We start from the raw sequence: 12,105 nt of genomic DNA, 5'->3' as shown, positions 1-12,105 counted from the left end.
TGCCTGTCATCTTCTGTGCCCCCTCCCCATAGGGTTGCATTCACTTTCCACCTACAGTGTAGGATGCTTTCCCTCTTTCAGTTCTTAAATCTGATCCTTCTCTTCCTCCCCTCCTCTCCTTCCCTTGCACTTGAAATTTAAGTCTGCCCCTGTCTTTCTGCCCAGCCCTTGGCTGTATGGCAACTTTTTATTACTCATTCGAATCAGGGGAGGGGGGCAGGGACCCTCAGATCTGGCAGTGCAGCTTTTCTGGAGCTGAAATAAGCATTAGAACCAATACCCAACATCAGATGTTAACATTTTACAAATGTGTTTTTTTTTTTTTTTTTTTTTTTTTTTTTGGATTTGGTTTTTTGACACTGGGTTTCTCCGTGTAGCCCTGGCTATCCTGGAACTCACTCTGTAGACCAGGCTGGCCTCGAACTCAGAAATCTGCCTGCCTCTGCCTCCCAGAGTGCTGGGAAAATCCTCTATTCTTAAAGGAAGTTTTGTTAATTCAATATCAAGAACACATTTGTAGAGCCGGGTGGTGGTGGCGCACTCCTGTAATCCCAGCACTCTGGGAGGCAGAGGCAGGCGGATGTCTGAGTTCGAGGCCAGCCTGGTCTACAGAGTGAGTTCCAGGACAGCCAGGGCTATACAGAGAAACTCTGTCTTGAAAATTCAAAAAAAAAAAAAAGATTACAGGAATTTGATCCTCTGTACTAGGGAAGGTAAAAATAAAGAATATGGTAGGCATTTTGCCTATGGTATCTGTTCATATGTAGTCACAGGTGATTGTGATCCCCTATAAAGGTACTAGATGCAAATCTTTTTTTTTTAAACAATCATTCAGTACTCTAAATTGTGGACCCAGTGGGACATTTCTCTAGCCCATGAAGGGATTTGTGTGTGTGTGTTTGTGAGTGTGTTCGTGTGTATGTGTGTGTTGTTTTCTTTAAGTGTATAGAATGATAGTAGACTGTAGAGTTGGTTAGGTTCAACTCTTTTTCCTTTTTCCTTTTTTTTTTTTTGGTTGTTTGAGACAGGGTTTCTCTGTGTAGCCCTGGCTGTACTGGAACTCACTCTGTAGACCAGGCTGGCCTCAAACTCAGAAATCCGCCTGCCTCTGCCTCCCAGAGTACTGGGATTACAAGTGTGTACCACCACTGCCCTGCTCCCTGATGACTTTGAACTTAGAGATTTCCCTGTCAAAATCTTCTGGGATTCATAGCCACTGTGTCTCAAGATCTCTAAGCCAAGATCCAGGTCAGAGTTCATTCCAGATATAGTCAAGTTGACCACCAGGGATAGCTACTACATGGAATATAGTTGGTCTTGCCAGTTGCTTCTTGCCAGTTACTTCAGTCCACTTCACAGATAAACTAAAGTGAGGTGGGGTTTAATTTCTGGAAAACTTGATTTGTTTACTTCTAGTTTGTTCTTATTTCTGAGATACTAACCCCTTATATAGAGATCAGAATATTTGGAAGATTTGTAGACTGCAGTCCTCATTCTTTTAGTATGGTGTTTGTTAAAAACATGGCTACTTTTCAGCCACTCCTCTGGAGTTGACAGATTGGTCTCAGAGTGGAAAGAACCCCATTTGGGGAGAAGTAGCAGATCTTTGTAAATTTTGTTCTCTTCTGATACTTGACTAATTTCCATTACTTGGGAGGTGTCTTTGGTTGGGACAATTTTGTATAGAAAACAGTTTTAGTTTCTTGTGGGCTTTGCTTGGTGTTGTTTTTCCTTCAATATAGACACCAAGCTCACAGCCTCTTGAAAGACAGGCAAGTACTGCACTCCTGATCCATATCTATAGTCTAAGCATCTATCTGAGTATCAGACCTGTCTACCCTCCTTATTACACCATCAATAAGGATTTTCTCACTGGCTTTTCACAGCAGAAACCTTGGTGAGCATAGGTGTTCTTAAATGAGCAATCAAATGAATTACTATTTTTAATTTTTATGTATATATGTATGTATGTATGTATGTATGTATGTATTCATTCAGAACAGATACTGTTTCTATAGTCTAGCCTGGTCCTGAGCTCATTATGCAAATGAAGCTGTCCTTGAACTCCTGATTCTCCTCATTCTACCTCCCAGACACTGAAATTATAGGTGTAATACCCCATCCCTGGCTTCAAATTTGAAGATATATTTTATTATCTGTAGAGAAATGGCATGAGGAGATTGTTCCCAGCTTGCTAGTTTCCAGGCAACCTAGGGTCTTTGTCATTCTCAGCCGACCAAGACAGAGGAGACACTTCCTCATGCAGAGAACCTGATGTTCTCCCAAGCAAGCTGCAAACCTGAGGAAGCGACCTTCCTGCTCCCTTTCCCATGAGAAAGTAACTTTGCTTATAGTTTAATAGACATCATGATGGGCAGCAATGCAGTAAGCAGCAGGCATGGCAGCTGGAGTAGAATGCAGAGAGCTCACATCTGCAGGCACAAAGTGTGAAGCAGAGAAAGCAGACTGAATATGGCAACAGTCTTTAACCTCTCAAAACTGACCTCTGGGGATCCACTTCCTCCAGCAAGGCTGCATCTGTTAATCCCTTCCAAGGAGCACCACCAGCTAAGTGTCCAAATATCTGAGTCTGTGGGGACATTCTTATTCAGTTACATTAATGACTGTGACATACACATTAGCAGAATTCTCAAGTCATTTGCTTTTAAAAGTAGGTGTATAGATTCAGAGTTTCTTGGAAACAGTAATTTTCTAATAGGAATTTCTCTGACTCTTAAGTGATAAAGTCTTCAGGACTGGCAAATAAGCTACTTAAGGAGAATTTAAGAGAAACATGGCAGTTCTGGGCTTGTAATGAATACACCATTGAAAACCCTCACACCTGCCTGGAGCAAATTTGAAAGCAAAACTCTTCTGTTCGCAGAATTAGTAATTTATTCTCAGGGCCTTTTCCATATGCCCCTAAAACATTTAAATTTTCTTTTTTACTCCTATGACTTAGCTGACAACTTCTGTGTGTCTTTAGCCATATTTCATGTCTATAATATGTCATTAATACAAATTTCAGAAAGAGAAACCAAATCAAAGGTCATTTCAAAAACTAAAGAGTCATGTGTGTGGATAAAATATGTTTTAAGTGTTAAAGATTCTTATAAATCTTACAAAAGCTAATTTGACTTTGATAGGGTATTTAATGCTTCATATAATAATCTTTGATATAAACATGCATAATTACCGAAAGCACTGTAAATATTGTATTAATTTATGAAATATAATGCAGTGATAGCCTAAGTTGTGGCTAGAAAAATTTGTCTTTGTGCCTCTTTTAATCTAATAATGAGCTTACTAGTTAGTCCCTAAAACTGAAGCTAGAGACGTGTCAGCGTTTGGTAATCCTGGTGTTGTATGGTACAGTTTAGTTCTGCCAGTGTTTTCTGTCCTCTGGCCCCCTCTTCCCTTATCTGCCCTCATGGCTCTGCTCTTGTCTGCCTCTACCCAGTCTGCAGGTCCTCACCCCTCTGCCGTCTCCCAGTAAACCTCCTCACACCTGACCTCTTGCATGTAGTAATTTCTCAAGAGCACATCTTGGCATGGGTGTGCAGTAATACCCCATTGCTGTATTATATTTCAGCCTCATGTATTACATTTGTTTTCATGATAATCAGTCCCTTGTTGTGTGTTCTTTTAATGAACTTCTTACGGCGTGCAGTTTGTATGGCAGATGTGTTATACTGTGTGTGTTTTCTTGAGTGGCTAGTATGACCTAGTTTAAGAGCCATTTTCTGTCCATGAGTGAACTAACTTTCTTCCTTTTTTTTTTTCCTTGAGACAAGATTTCTCTGTGTAGCCCTGGCTGTCCCGGAACTCACTCTGTAGACCAGGCTGGCCTTGAACTCAGAAATCCGCCTGCCTCTGCCTCCTAAGAACTAGGATTAAAGGCATGCACCACGGGCTATAAGTGAGCTTTCTTAGTGTTAAGGATTAAAACAGTTTTTAAGCAATAGTTACATAGTGAATCGTTTCAATAATAGGAAATTTAGGTATTTATAAATAACAATTTAATTTTTTTAAATGTAAATAAAATATTATAGAACAAAGTATACTTTCTGCATTAGTCTTTAAAATGGATGACCTCACTTCTATTTCTTTCTTTTTGGTTTTTGAGACAGGGTCTTACTATGTAGGTTTGGCTAGCTTGATGCTTGTTGTATAGAGGTACTCAAACTTACAGAGAAACACTTGCCTGTACCTTCAGAGTGCTGGACTTAAATTAAAGGCATATGCCACCATACTATATAACCTGTTCTAAATCTTAAATACTGGTTGATATGTTTAAGTGTAGAACTAAACTGTGGCTTTTAGATAATTATTAGCACATTAATATATTTACTATAAAGCAATACTAATAGTTCTATATGTAGCTTACTTAAAATAATACATATTATATTTTGTGATATTTCCACATGTTTGTGAATTAAGGATCCCTTAATTATTACTAGAATGAAAGCATAATCCATAGAAGAAAATATTGATACATTAGACATTATCAAAACTAAAACCTTTGGGTGTATGAAAACTTTTAGGGAGATGAGAAGATAGACTACAAGGTTGAGAAAGATGGCTCTCAGTAAGAATGCTTGATGTTTAGGTATGAGTTCAAGCTCCTAGCACCCATGCAAGAGCCTATAGCTGCAAATGTCTGTTAATACAAGCATAGATGTGGATGGAGACAAGCTTATATCTGGATCCCTGGAGTTCCTTGGCTAGCCCTTCTAGCCAGGTGAAAACAGGGAGCTTTAGTTGAGGTTCAGTGAGAGACCCAGTCTCAAGAGAAAGGCTCTTGGCATCCTTTTGTACCCTAAGCATGTGAAGGTATGAGTCCACAAACCCTCATGCATTTCATTCACATAACCACCACCTACAGATAATACTACATATACACAAACACTAGTTATGAATTGGAATGACTTTTTTTATTATATATGATATGTGTTTGTGGGTTGATGCATGCCAAGTCATGTATATGAGAGTTAAAGGACAACTTTCTAGAGTCTTTGTTTTCCTTTCCATCTTTGTGTTGGATTCAGATATCACACTTAGGTCATCAGGCTTATATGACAAATGTTTTTATCCAGTGATCCTCTGTAGTCCTAGAGTATCAGTTCTCAACTTTTGGGGGTTGGGTGGCTCAAGCTACCCTTTCACAGGGTCACTGAAGACCACCAGAAAGCATAGTATAACAGTAGCAAAATTACAGTTATGAAGTGGCAATGAAAATAATTTTATGGTTGGAGGTTACAATAGGAGGAACTGTATTAAAGGGTCACAGCATTAAGAAGGTTGAGAACCACTGTCTTTGTAAGATATGTTTGGCAAAAGCCAATGTGTAAGAAACTGAACTATACAGTAAAAACCAGTCACTTAGGAAACAAACAAAAGACAGACCTTTCACTAAAGAAGGATGGGTACACAGATGGCACATAAGCAAATGAAAAGATGTTTGGTATCAGTAGTCATTAGTCAGTAGACATTAGGGAAAATACAAATTGAAAGCACAATAATGTATTACTATGTTAACTATTAGAATAGCTAAAAATAAGATGTGAGTAGACATAGTCACCAGTTGTTGGCAAAGATACTAAGAAAATCTTTTATATATTATTGGTGGGAATATGGAGTGGTGCAATCATAGAAAATCTTTTGTAGTTCTTTTCTTTCTCTCCTTCCCAGTCTATGGTAGCCAAGGATGACCTTGAACCTCTGATCCTCCTGTTTCTGCTTCCCATGTGCTAGGGTTATAGGCTTGTGCTACTACACAGAAGATATTTTTGTTTCTTTGATTGTCAAAACATGTTTATTCTTGTAGCCATTTAAATTTATGTTTATGAGTATACTGTCCCTGGCTTCAGACACTAGAAGAGGGCTTGGGATCCCATATACAAATGGTTGTGAGCCACCATGTGGTTGCTGGGAATTGAACTCAGGAGCTCTGGAAGAGTAGTCAGTGCTGTTAACCTCTGAGCCATCTCCCCAGCCTCTTATTGTAGCCATTTTAAACCTTTAATTTTAAATTAAATTTTTGTTTGTGTGTGTTTGGGCACATATGTCATGGTATGCTTGTGGGGGTCAGAGGGGCAATTTGCTGGATGGAGTCTCTTTTCTCCTACTATGCTAGTCTTTAGTATCAAACTGATGTCCATTTAGCCATCTAGCTGGCTCCTAGTCTACATTTTGTTTCCTGTTTTTGTTTTTGGCCTTTTCCAAACAGGCTTTCTCTGTGTAGCCTTGACTGTTTTGGAACTTGCTTTGTAATCCGGCTGGCCTTGAACTTACAGACTCACCTGCCTCTGTCTCCTGAGTGCTGGGATTAAAGACATGTGCTATTATGCCCTGGCTTCTTTCCACTTCTTTTCTTGTGATTAGTGCAGCTGTTAATATATATGCAAAAATTTTAAGACTCTTCTTTCATTTCTTTTTTGTCTGTACCCACATATATGGTTGCTTTATTACTTTTTGGGACAGGTCCTCACTATATAGCCTTAGCTGGCCTACAGCTCACCATGTATATCAGGAAAGAAATCTACCTGTCTCTCTGCTTCTTGATTGCTGGGATTAAAGATGTGCACCACATCAGCAAGTCCTGTCTTAATTTTTATTAGCTTTATTTATTCATTCATTTATTTATATTTTTGGTTTTTTCAAGACAGGGTTTATCTCTATAGCCCTGGCAGTCCTGGAACTCACTCTGTAGACCAGGCTGGCCTCGACCTCAGAAATCCGCCTGCCTCTGCCTCCCAAGTGCTGGGATTACAGGCGTGTGCCACCCCTGCCTGGCAGCTTTATTTATTTTTGAAGAGTATAAGTTTTCAGTAAAGCTGAACAGCAGATACTATTTGCAATATGCTTCCTTTCTTAGGAATAAATAGGTTCTTCCATGATCTATATCATCTACTAGAATGTAGTTAACATTTGTTATTAAGAATAGCTTACAGGAAGTTCAAGATAACAGTACAGATGCAGCCAGTGTTTCTGAGCAGCCACTAAGATGGCTGAAATGGAGAAGTGGATCTTCTGCAAATTTGCCTGCCGTGGTATGGATCTGGACCAATTACTGGGCATGTTCTATGAGTAGCAGATGCAGTTGTACAGTGCTTTCTAGAGGCAGTGAAAGCAGTACTTACATTATTCAAGCATTTGAGAAAGACCAAGTAGGAGGTGCTACCCATGGAGAAGCCTGAGGTGGTGAAGATCTACCTGAGGAACATGATCATCCTACCAGATGGTATGCAGCATGGTGGGCTTATACCTTCAACCAGATGGAAATTAAACAGAGCTGACATGCCACTACTTGTGTGAGTTCTCCAATACCTATATGCCTTTTAAGCACAGCTGGCCTGGTATTAGTGCCACCTACTCCTGCTTCATCCTCAAGTGGCTGAGGCAAATACTCATGTTTAGTCCCTGGAGGGGAAAAAAAAAGAAAGACTGGCTTACAGGTGGTGATTCATTCAAATAGTTCAACAGTGGCTGATTCCTAATGGAAAGGCCAGAAATCCTAGTAGTTATTCAGTTTATGAGACTAGATGTCACAGCAGTTCCAACCTGGTACTGGAGTATAGGATTCCAAGAGAGTGGCTGGTCTTTAGTCTTTGTTGGAATCCTGAAGAATGTATTTTAATTCCAATGAAGGAATGGGTCTAAAACTGGTTAGATGAAGTTCAATGAAGTCAAGCAGACAAAAAGCAGAAAACAAACACTCCTTATGTGTCCTTTTATGTGGGGCATAAGATTTAAGGTGGATCTTACCACTTAAAATGATCACGAAAAATTCCTCACAGGCATGTCCAGCTATTTGTGTTTTTATTTCAGATGTAATCAGTTGATAACCAAGATGAATCATCACAGGTTTACACTTTAATTTTAGACCCATGAATCCTAACTTTAAGAAAAACTATGCATATAGTAAAAGCATATATCACCTTCAGGAGAACTCTGGTCCTATAGGCATGTCTTTAAGAGGCCATCCCATTTTTTTTTAACAGTCTAGCTGTTCAGGATAGTGACAAACATAGTAAGAAGCAGTGAATTTTATGAGATGGCCTGCACCTCTCTGGCTGTGAAGTGAGCTTCTTGGTCAGAAGTAATGCTATGTGGAATATCATAGTGTTGGATAAAATATTCTATAATTCCGTGGGTTTAGTTTTGGCAGAAGTTTTATATGCAGGAAGGCAAATTGAAAACCAGAATATGTTGTATTTCAGCAAGGACAACACATTGCCCTTTCCACAATGTAAATGGTGCAGTGTAGTCAACCTGCCACTTAGTTGCTGGCTGGTCACCCAGGGGAATAGTGTCACATTGGACTTAGTGTTTGTTTCTGCTGCTGGCAGATCTGGCACTCAGTCGTAGTGGGAGCTAGATACATCCTCAGAATACCTAGGATTGTAGAGATAGATCATGGAGAGAAATTGAGGTTTCACACTATGTGGCAGGGTTCGAGTCCCTGAAGAAAAAAACTATGAGGGTATTGGTGACAGTGCAGCACAGTTGTAGTGGACATGCCAACATTTTGGAGATGCCTGTACTGTGAGATGACCAGGATAGCAGCAGCTATGAAGTGGAGCCAGTCTGAGCCTACAAGAAAAGCTGCATGTCCTGAGGAAGACAGAGCTGGATAAATGCTGCTGCCAAGGACCCTTAAAGCGTAGTGGATCCTCAGTGGGTCCCAGACATTAGGCAGTGACTCTTTATACGTTTGAACTTTGATTTGATTTGTAACTGCCCTGATTCTGACCTCTTAAAGTATGTAACTTATTTTTTTATTTTTATGTGAGCCTACAGTTGAGGCATTTTGAAGTTTTAGAGGGAGTTTTGGATATTTTAAAGAGACTGAATTTAAAGTTTTGATGTTTTGTTTTGTTTTTGTGACAGGGTTTCTCTGTGTAACCCTGGCTGTTTTGGAATTGCCCTGTAGATCAGACTGACTTTGAGATCAGCCTACCTCTGCCTCCTAAGTGCTGGTATTAAAGGTGTGTGTGCCACCACCATCATGTTCCCTTCTTTGATTTTTGAAATGGGTCTGTCTATATAGGCAATCCTGATCTGGGACTTGTTTATATTCCATGTTGCCTTCAAAACTTGTGCTATTTCTGCCCCAGCCATCCAACTGCTGAGACTATAGCTCTGTGTCACCTTGTCCCACTCAGTTTTCTCTGTACTCACATACTGGAAACACTATGAAGCTCCACTTGGGAAGAGGGATATCTGCTAACTCCTAGAATTTTATAAGGGAAGACTTCTATCTTTTCTTCCACCTAGTTGGAACTAAGTGGAATATACATACTTATATTCTGAGTTTGTATATTTCTGTCTGTCTCTCTGTCTGTCTATCTATCTATCTATCTATCTATCTATCTATCTATCTATCTATCTCAAGACAGAGTTTTTGTAACAGCCTTGCTGTAGGCCAGGCTGTTCTCAAACTCACAGAGATCTGCCTGTCTCTGCCTCCTGAGTGCTGGGATTAAAGGCAGGTGTGACTACCTCACAGCCTGATATTTTATTTTATACTTTGGGATAAACTGTGTGTTGACAGTTTTCCAGGGATTGAAGAGTTGGGTCACATGATTGTGAAGGCTTGACAAAATTTAAATGTTGCTCTTTTTACCCATATAGACTTCCTTCTGAAGGCTTAGATTTTTCAAAATCTACTTTATCTAGGGTTCTTAAATGTTTCAACCTTTCTTCTAACCCATCAACCAGGGGATGGGGAAAATAGGATAATAGGAAAGGGTGTTGTGGACTGTTCAGAAGTAATTCCTTGTGACGATTCCATTCTTCGATGTTAGGATATCAGCAGTCCATTTCAATAGCAGGTACCAAACATGAATCAGTAGTGGCAGCATGATCCAGCAGAAACAGCAAGACTCTGCCGAATGGCACAAGTCAGGAAAGTGGCCAGAATGAGCTGGAATACCACGAGAAGTTCTTTTGTGTGTTTCTAAGACCGGGAAAGCATTGCGGGCATGTAGCAGTGCAAGAGTGTCCTCATTGTGGGGTTCTATTTATGACCTTTCTAAACATCATGTACCCTCTGAAGTGTCTGTTTTCAGCAAAACAGCACATGCATGTTCTCTCACATGACAGCTTGCAGAAAAAAAAAACACGACACAACTGAGTTGTTAAAGAAACCAGATATTTCCACTTCATCCTCCCCTTTATTTTCCAGATTAGTAGCTTGGTTTTCATCTATGCCTGTGTTATTATTTAGACTGACCATTTAATTTTTCATTTTGGCAATCGTTTTAAATTTGCTTTCTTCCCTTTTTCTTTTTTCCCTTCCCCTTTCCTTTTGTCTCCCTCCCCCCTCCCCATCCCTACCACTCATTTGTATGCCTGTACTTGCATATGTAATATGTGCATGGAGGTACAGGCCCGTGCAGCATAGGAGACTCATCAGGCATTTTCTTTATCGCTGTCTGGTTTATGTATCAGCCCTTGAGACAGGGTCTCTTACTAAACCTGAAGATTAAGGTCTCAGCTAGGCTAGTGAGCTCCATTAATATGTGCTTGTTTCTGTCTTTTCTCTATGTGTGGGTTACAAGCATACATGGCCATGCCCTGCTTTTTTTTTTAATTTATTGCACTTAGTTCCTTGAGTTGGCAGAAAAAAAGCACTTTTACATACTCTGCAATCACCCCAGTCCTCATTTCTAATTTCTTATTAAAAGTTTTGTTTATTGTGTATATGGTGTGGGTATGAATGTGTGTGTAAGGGCACATACACATACGCTTAAATATAAGCTTACATGTGTTCATTTCTTCTACTATGGGTCTAGAGATCAAACTCTGCCAGGCACATATGGCATGTTAGGACAGCTAGGAAACTCTGTATAAAAATGAAAACAGGGGAAACAACAACAATCAAAAGCCAAAATACCTGAAACATATGCCCTACCCATCTCCGTCTTGATTGGTATACTCCCTTTTCTTCTCAGCCTTCCTCCAACTAGAATACTTTTCACTTACTGTGTGTATCATTCCAGGGGGCCCTTGGAGACTATTGTCTTTTTTTTTTTTTTTATAGATTCTTTTTTTTTTCATTCTTTTTTTTTATTCGATATAATTTATTTACATTTCAAATGATTTCCCCTTTTCTAGCCCCCCCCCACTCGACTATTGTCTTTTTTAAATTACAGTATAGACCCTATGGGTCAAGTAATAAATAACATTGGAGCAAAAAGGGAGGTATTCTGACTGGTTTCCTTTAAAATGGTTCTTTCATAATTTCATTTTTAAAATGAGCTAGATAAAAAGTTATTTTTTTTCTGTAGGAAGGGTAAGACAATACTCTGAAGATAATGTGGTTATTTTATAGTGGTTTGAGTAGATAACATTGATCCTCTAATTTAATTAAATGGTTTCTTCAGTCCCTGGGTGCATATTTTTATAAATAGTTTAAATTAGAGAATTAACAATGCCCAAAGTGAAATATTCTATGAATCCTTTATTACTTCAAAATGTTATAGATAAAATTTTCAAAGAAGATTTATTTTTATTATAATGTTTTTGATTTGTTTGTTTAATGTGTGTTTATTTTTTATTTTATGTGTGTTGATGTTTTGCCTGCATGTATGTTTGTGTAAGGGTGTTGGATCCTTGGAACTGGAGTTATAGACAGTTTCAAACTGCCTTGTGGGTGCTGGGAATTGAAGTCAGGTCCTGTGGAAGAGCAGACAGTGCTCTTAAATCTTAGCCATCTCCCCAGCCCAATGTGTGTGAGTGTTAATGTGTGGTTTTGCCTCCATGTATGGGTTTTTTGTTTTTGTTTTTTGTTTTTGTTTTTGTTTTGTTTTGTTTTTTTTCTGAGGCAGGGTTTCTCTGTGTAGCCCTGGCTGTCCTGGAACTCACTCTGTAGACCAGGCTGGCCCAAAAATCCGTCTGCCTCTGCCTCCCAAGTGCTGGGATTAAAGACGTGCGCCACTACTGCCCGGCTCCACATATGTTTTATGTGCTACATTCATACCTGGTGCTAGCAGAGGTCAGAAGGCATTGGATCCCTTAGAACTGAAGTTGCAGATGTCCTAAAAGCCACCATGTTAGTCCTGGGAACCAGTCTGGGTTCCTTTGTAAAAACAGCAAGTG

At 39.5% G+C, this 12,105-nt stretch overlaps 1 pseudogene; it reads left to right on the top strand.

Moving 5' to 3' along the window:
- The first annotated feature begins 2,025 nt into the window (after window positions 1-2,025).
- On the top strand, window positions 2,026-7,858 carry LOC127669151 (40S ribosomal protein S15-like; annotated as a pseudogene).
- Window positions 7,859-12,105: the final 4,247 nt, after the last annotated feature.

Source organism: Apodemus sylvaticus, chromosome 19, assembly GCF_947179515.1.
Source record: "Apodemus sylvaticus chromosome 19, mApoSyl1.1, whole genome shotgun sequence".
In the NCBI taxonomy this organism is placed as follows: Eukaryota; Metazoa; Chordata; class Mammalia; order Rodentia; family Muridae; genus Apodemus; species Apodemus sylvaticus.
Note: the sequence above shows the minus strand (reverse complement) of the source record. Positions and strands in the feature narration are given on the sequence as shown.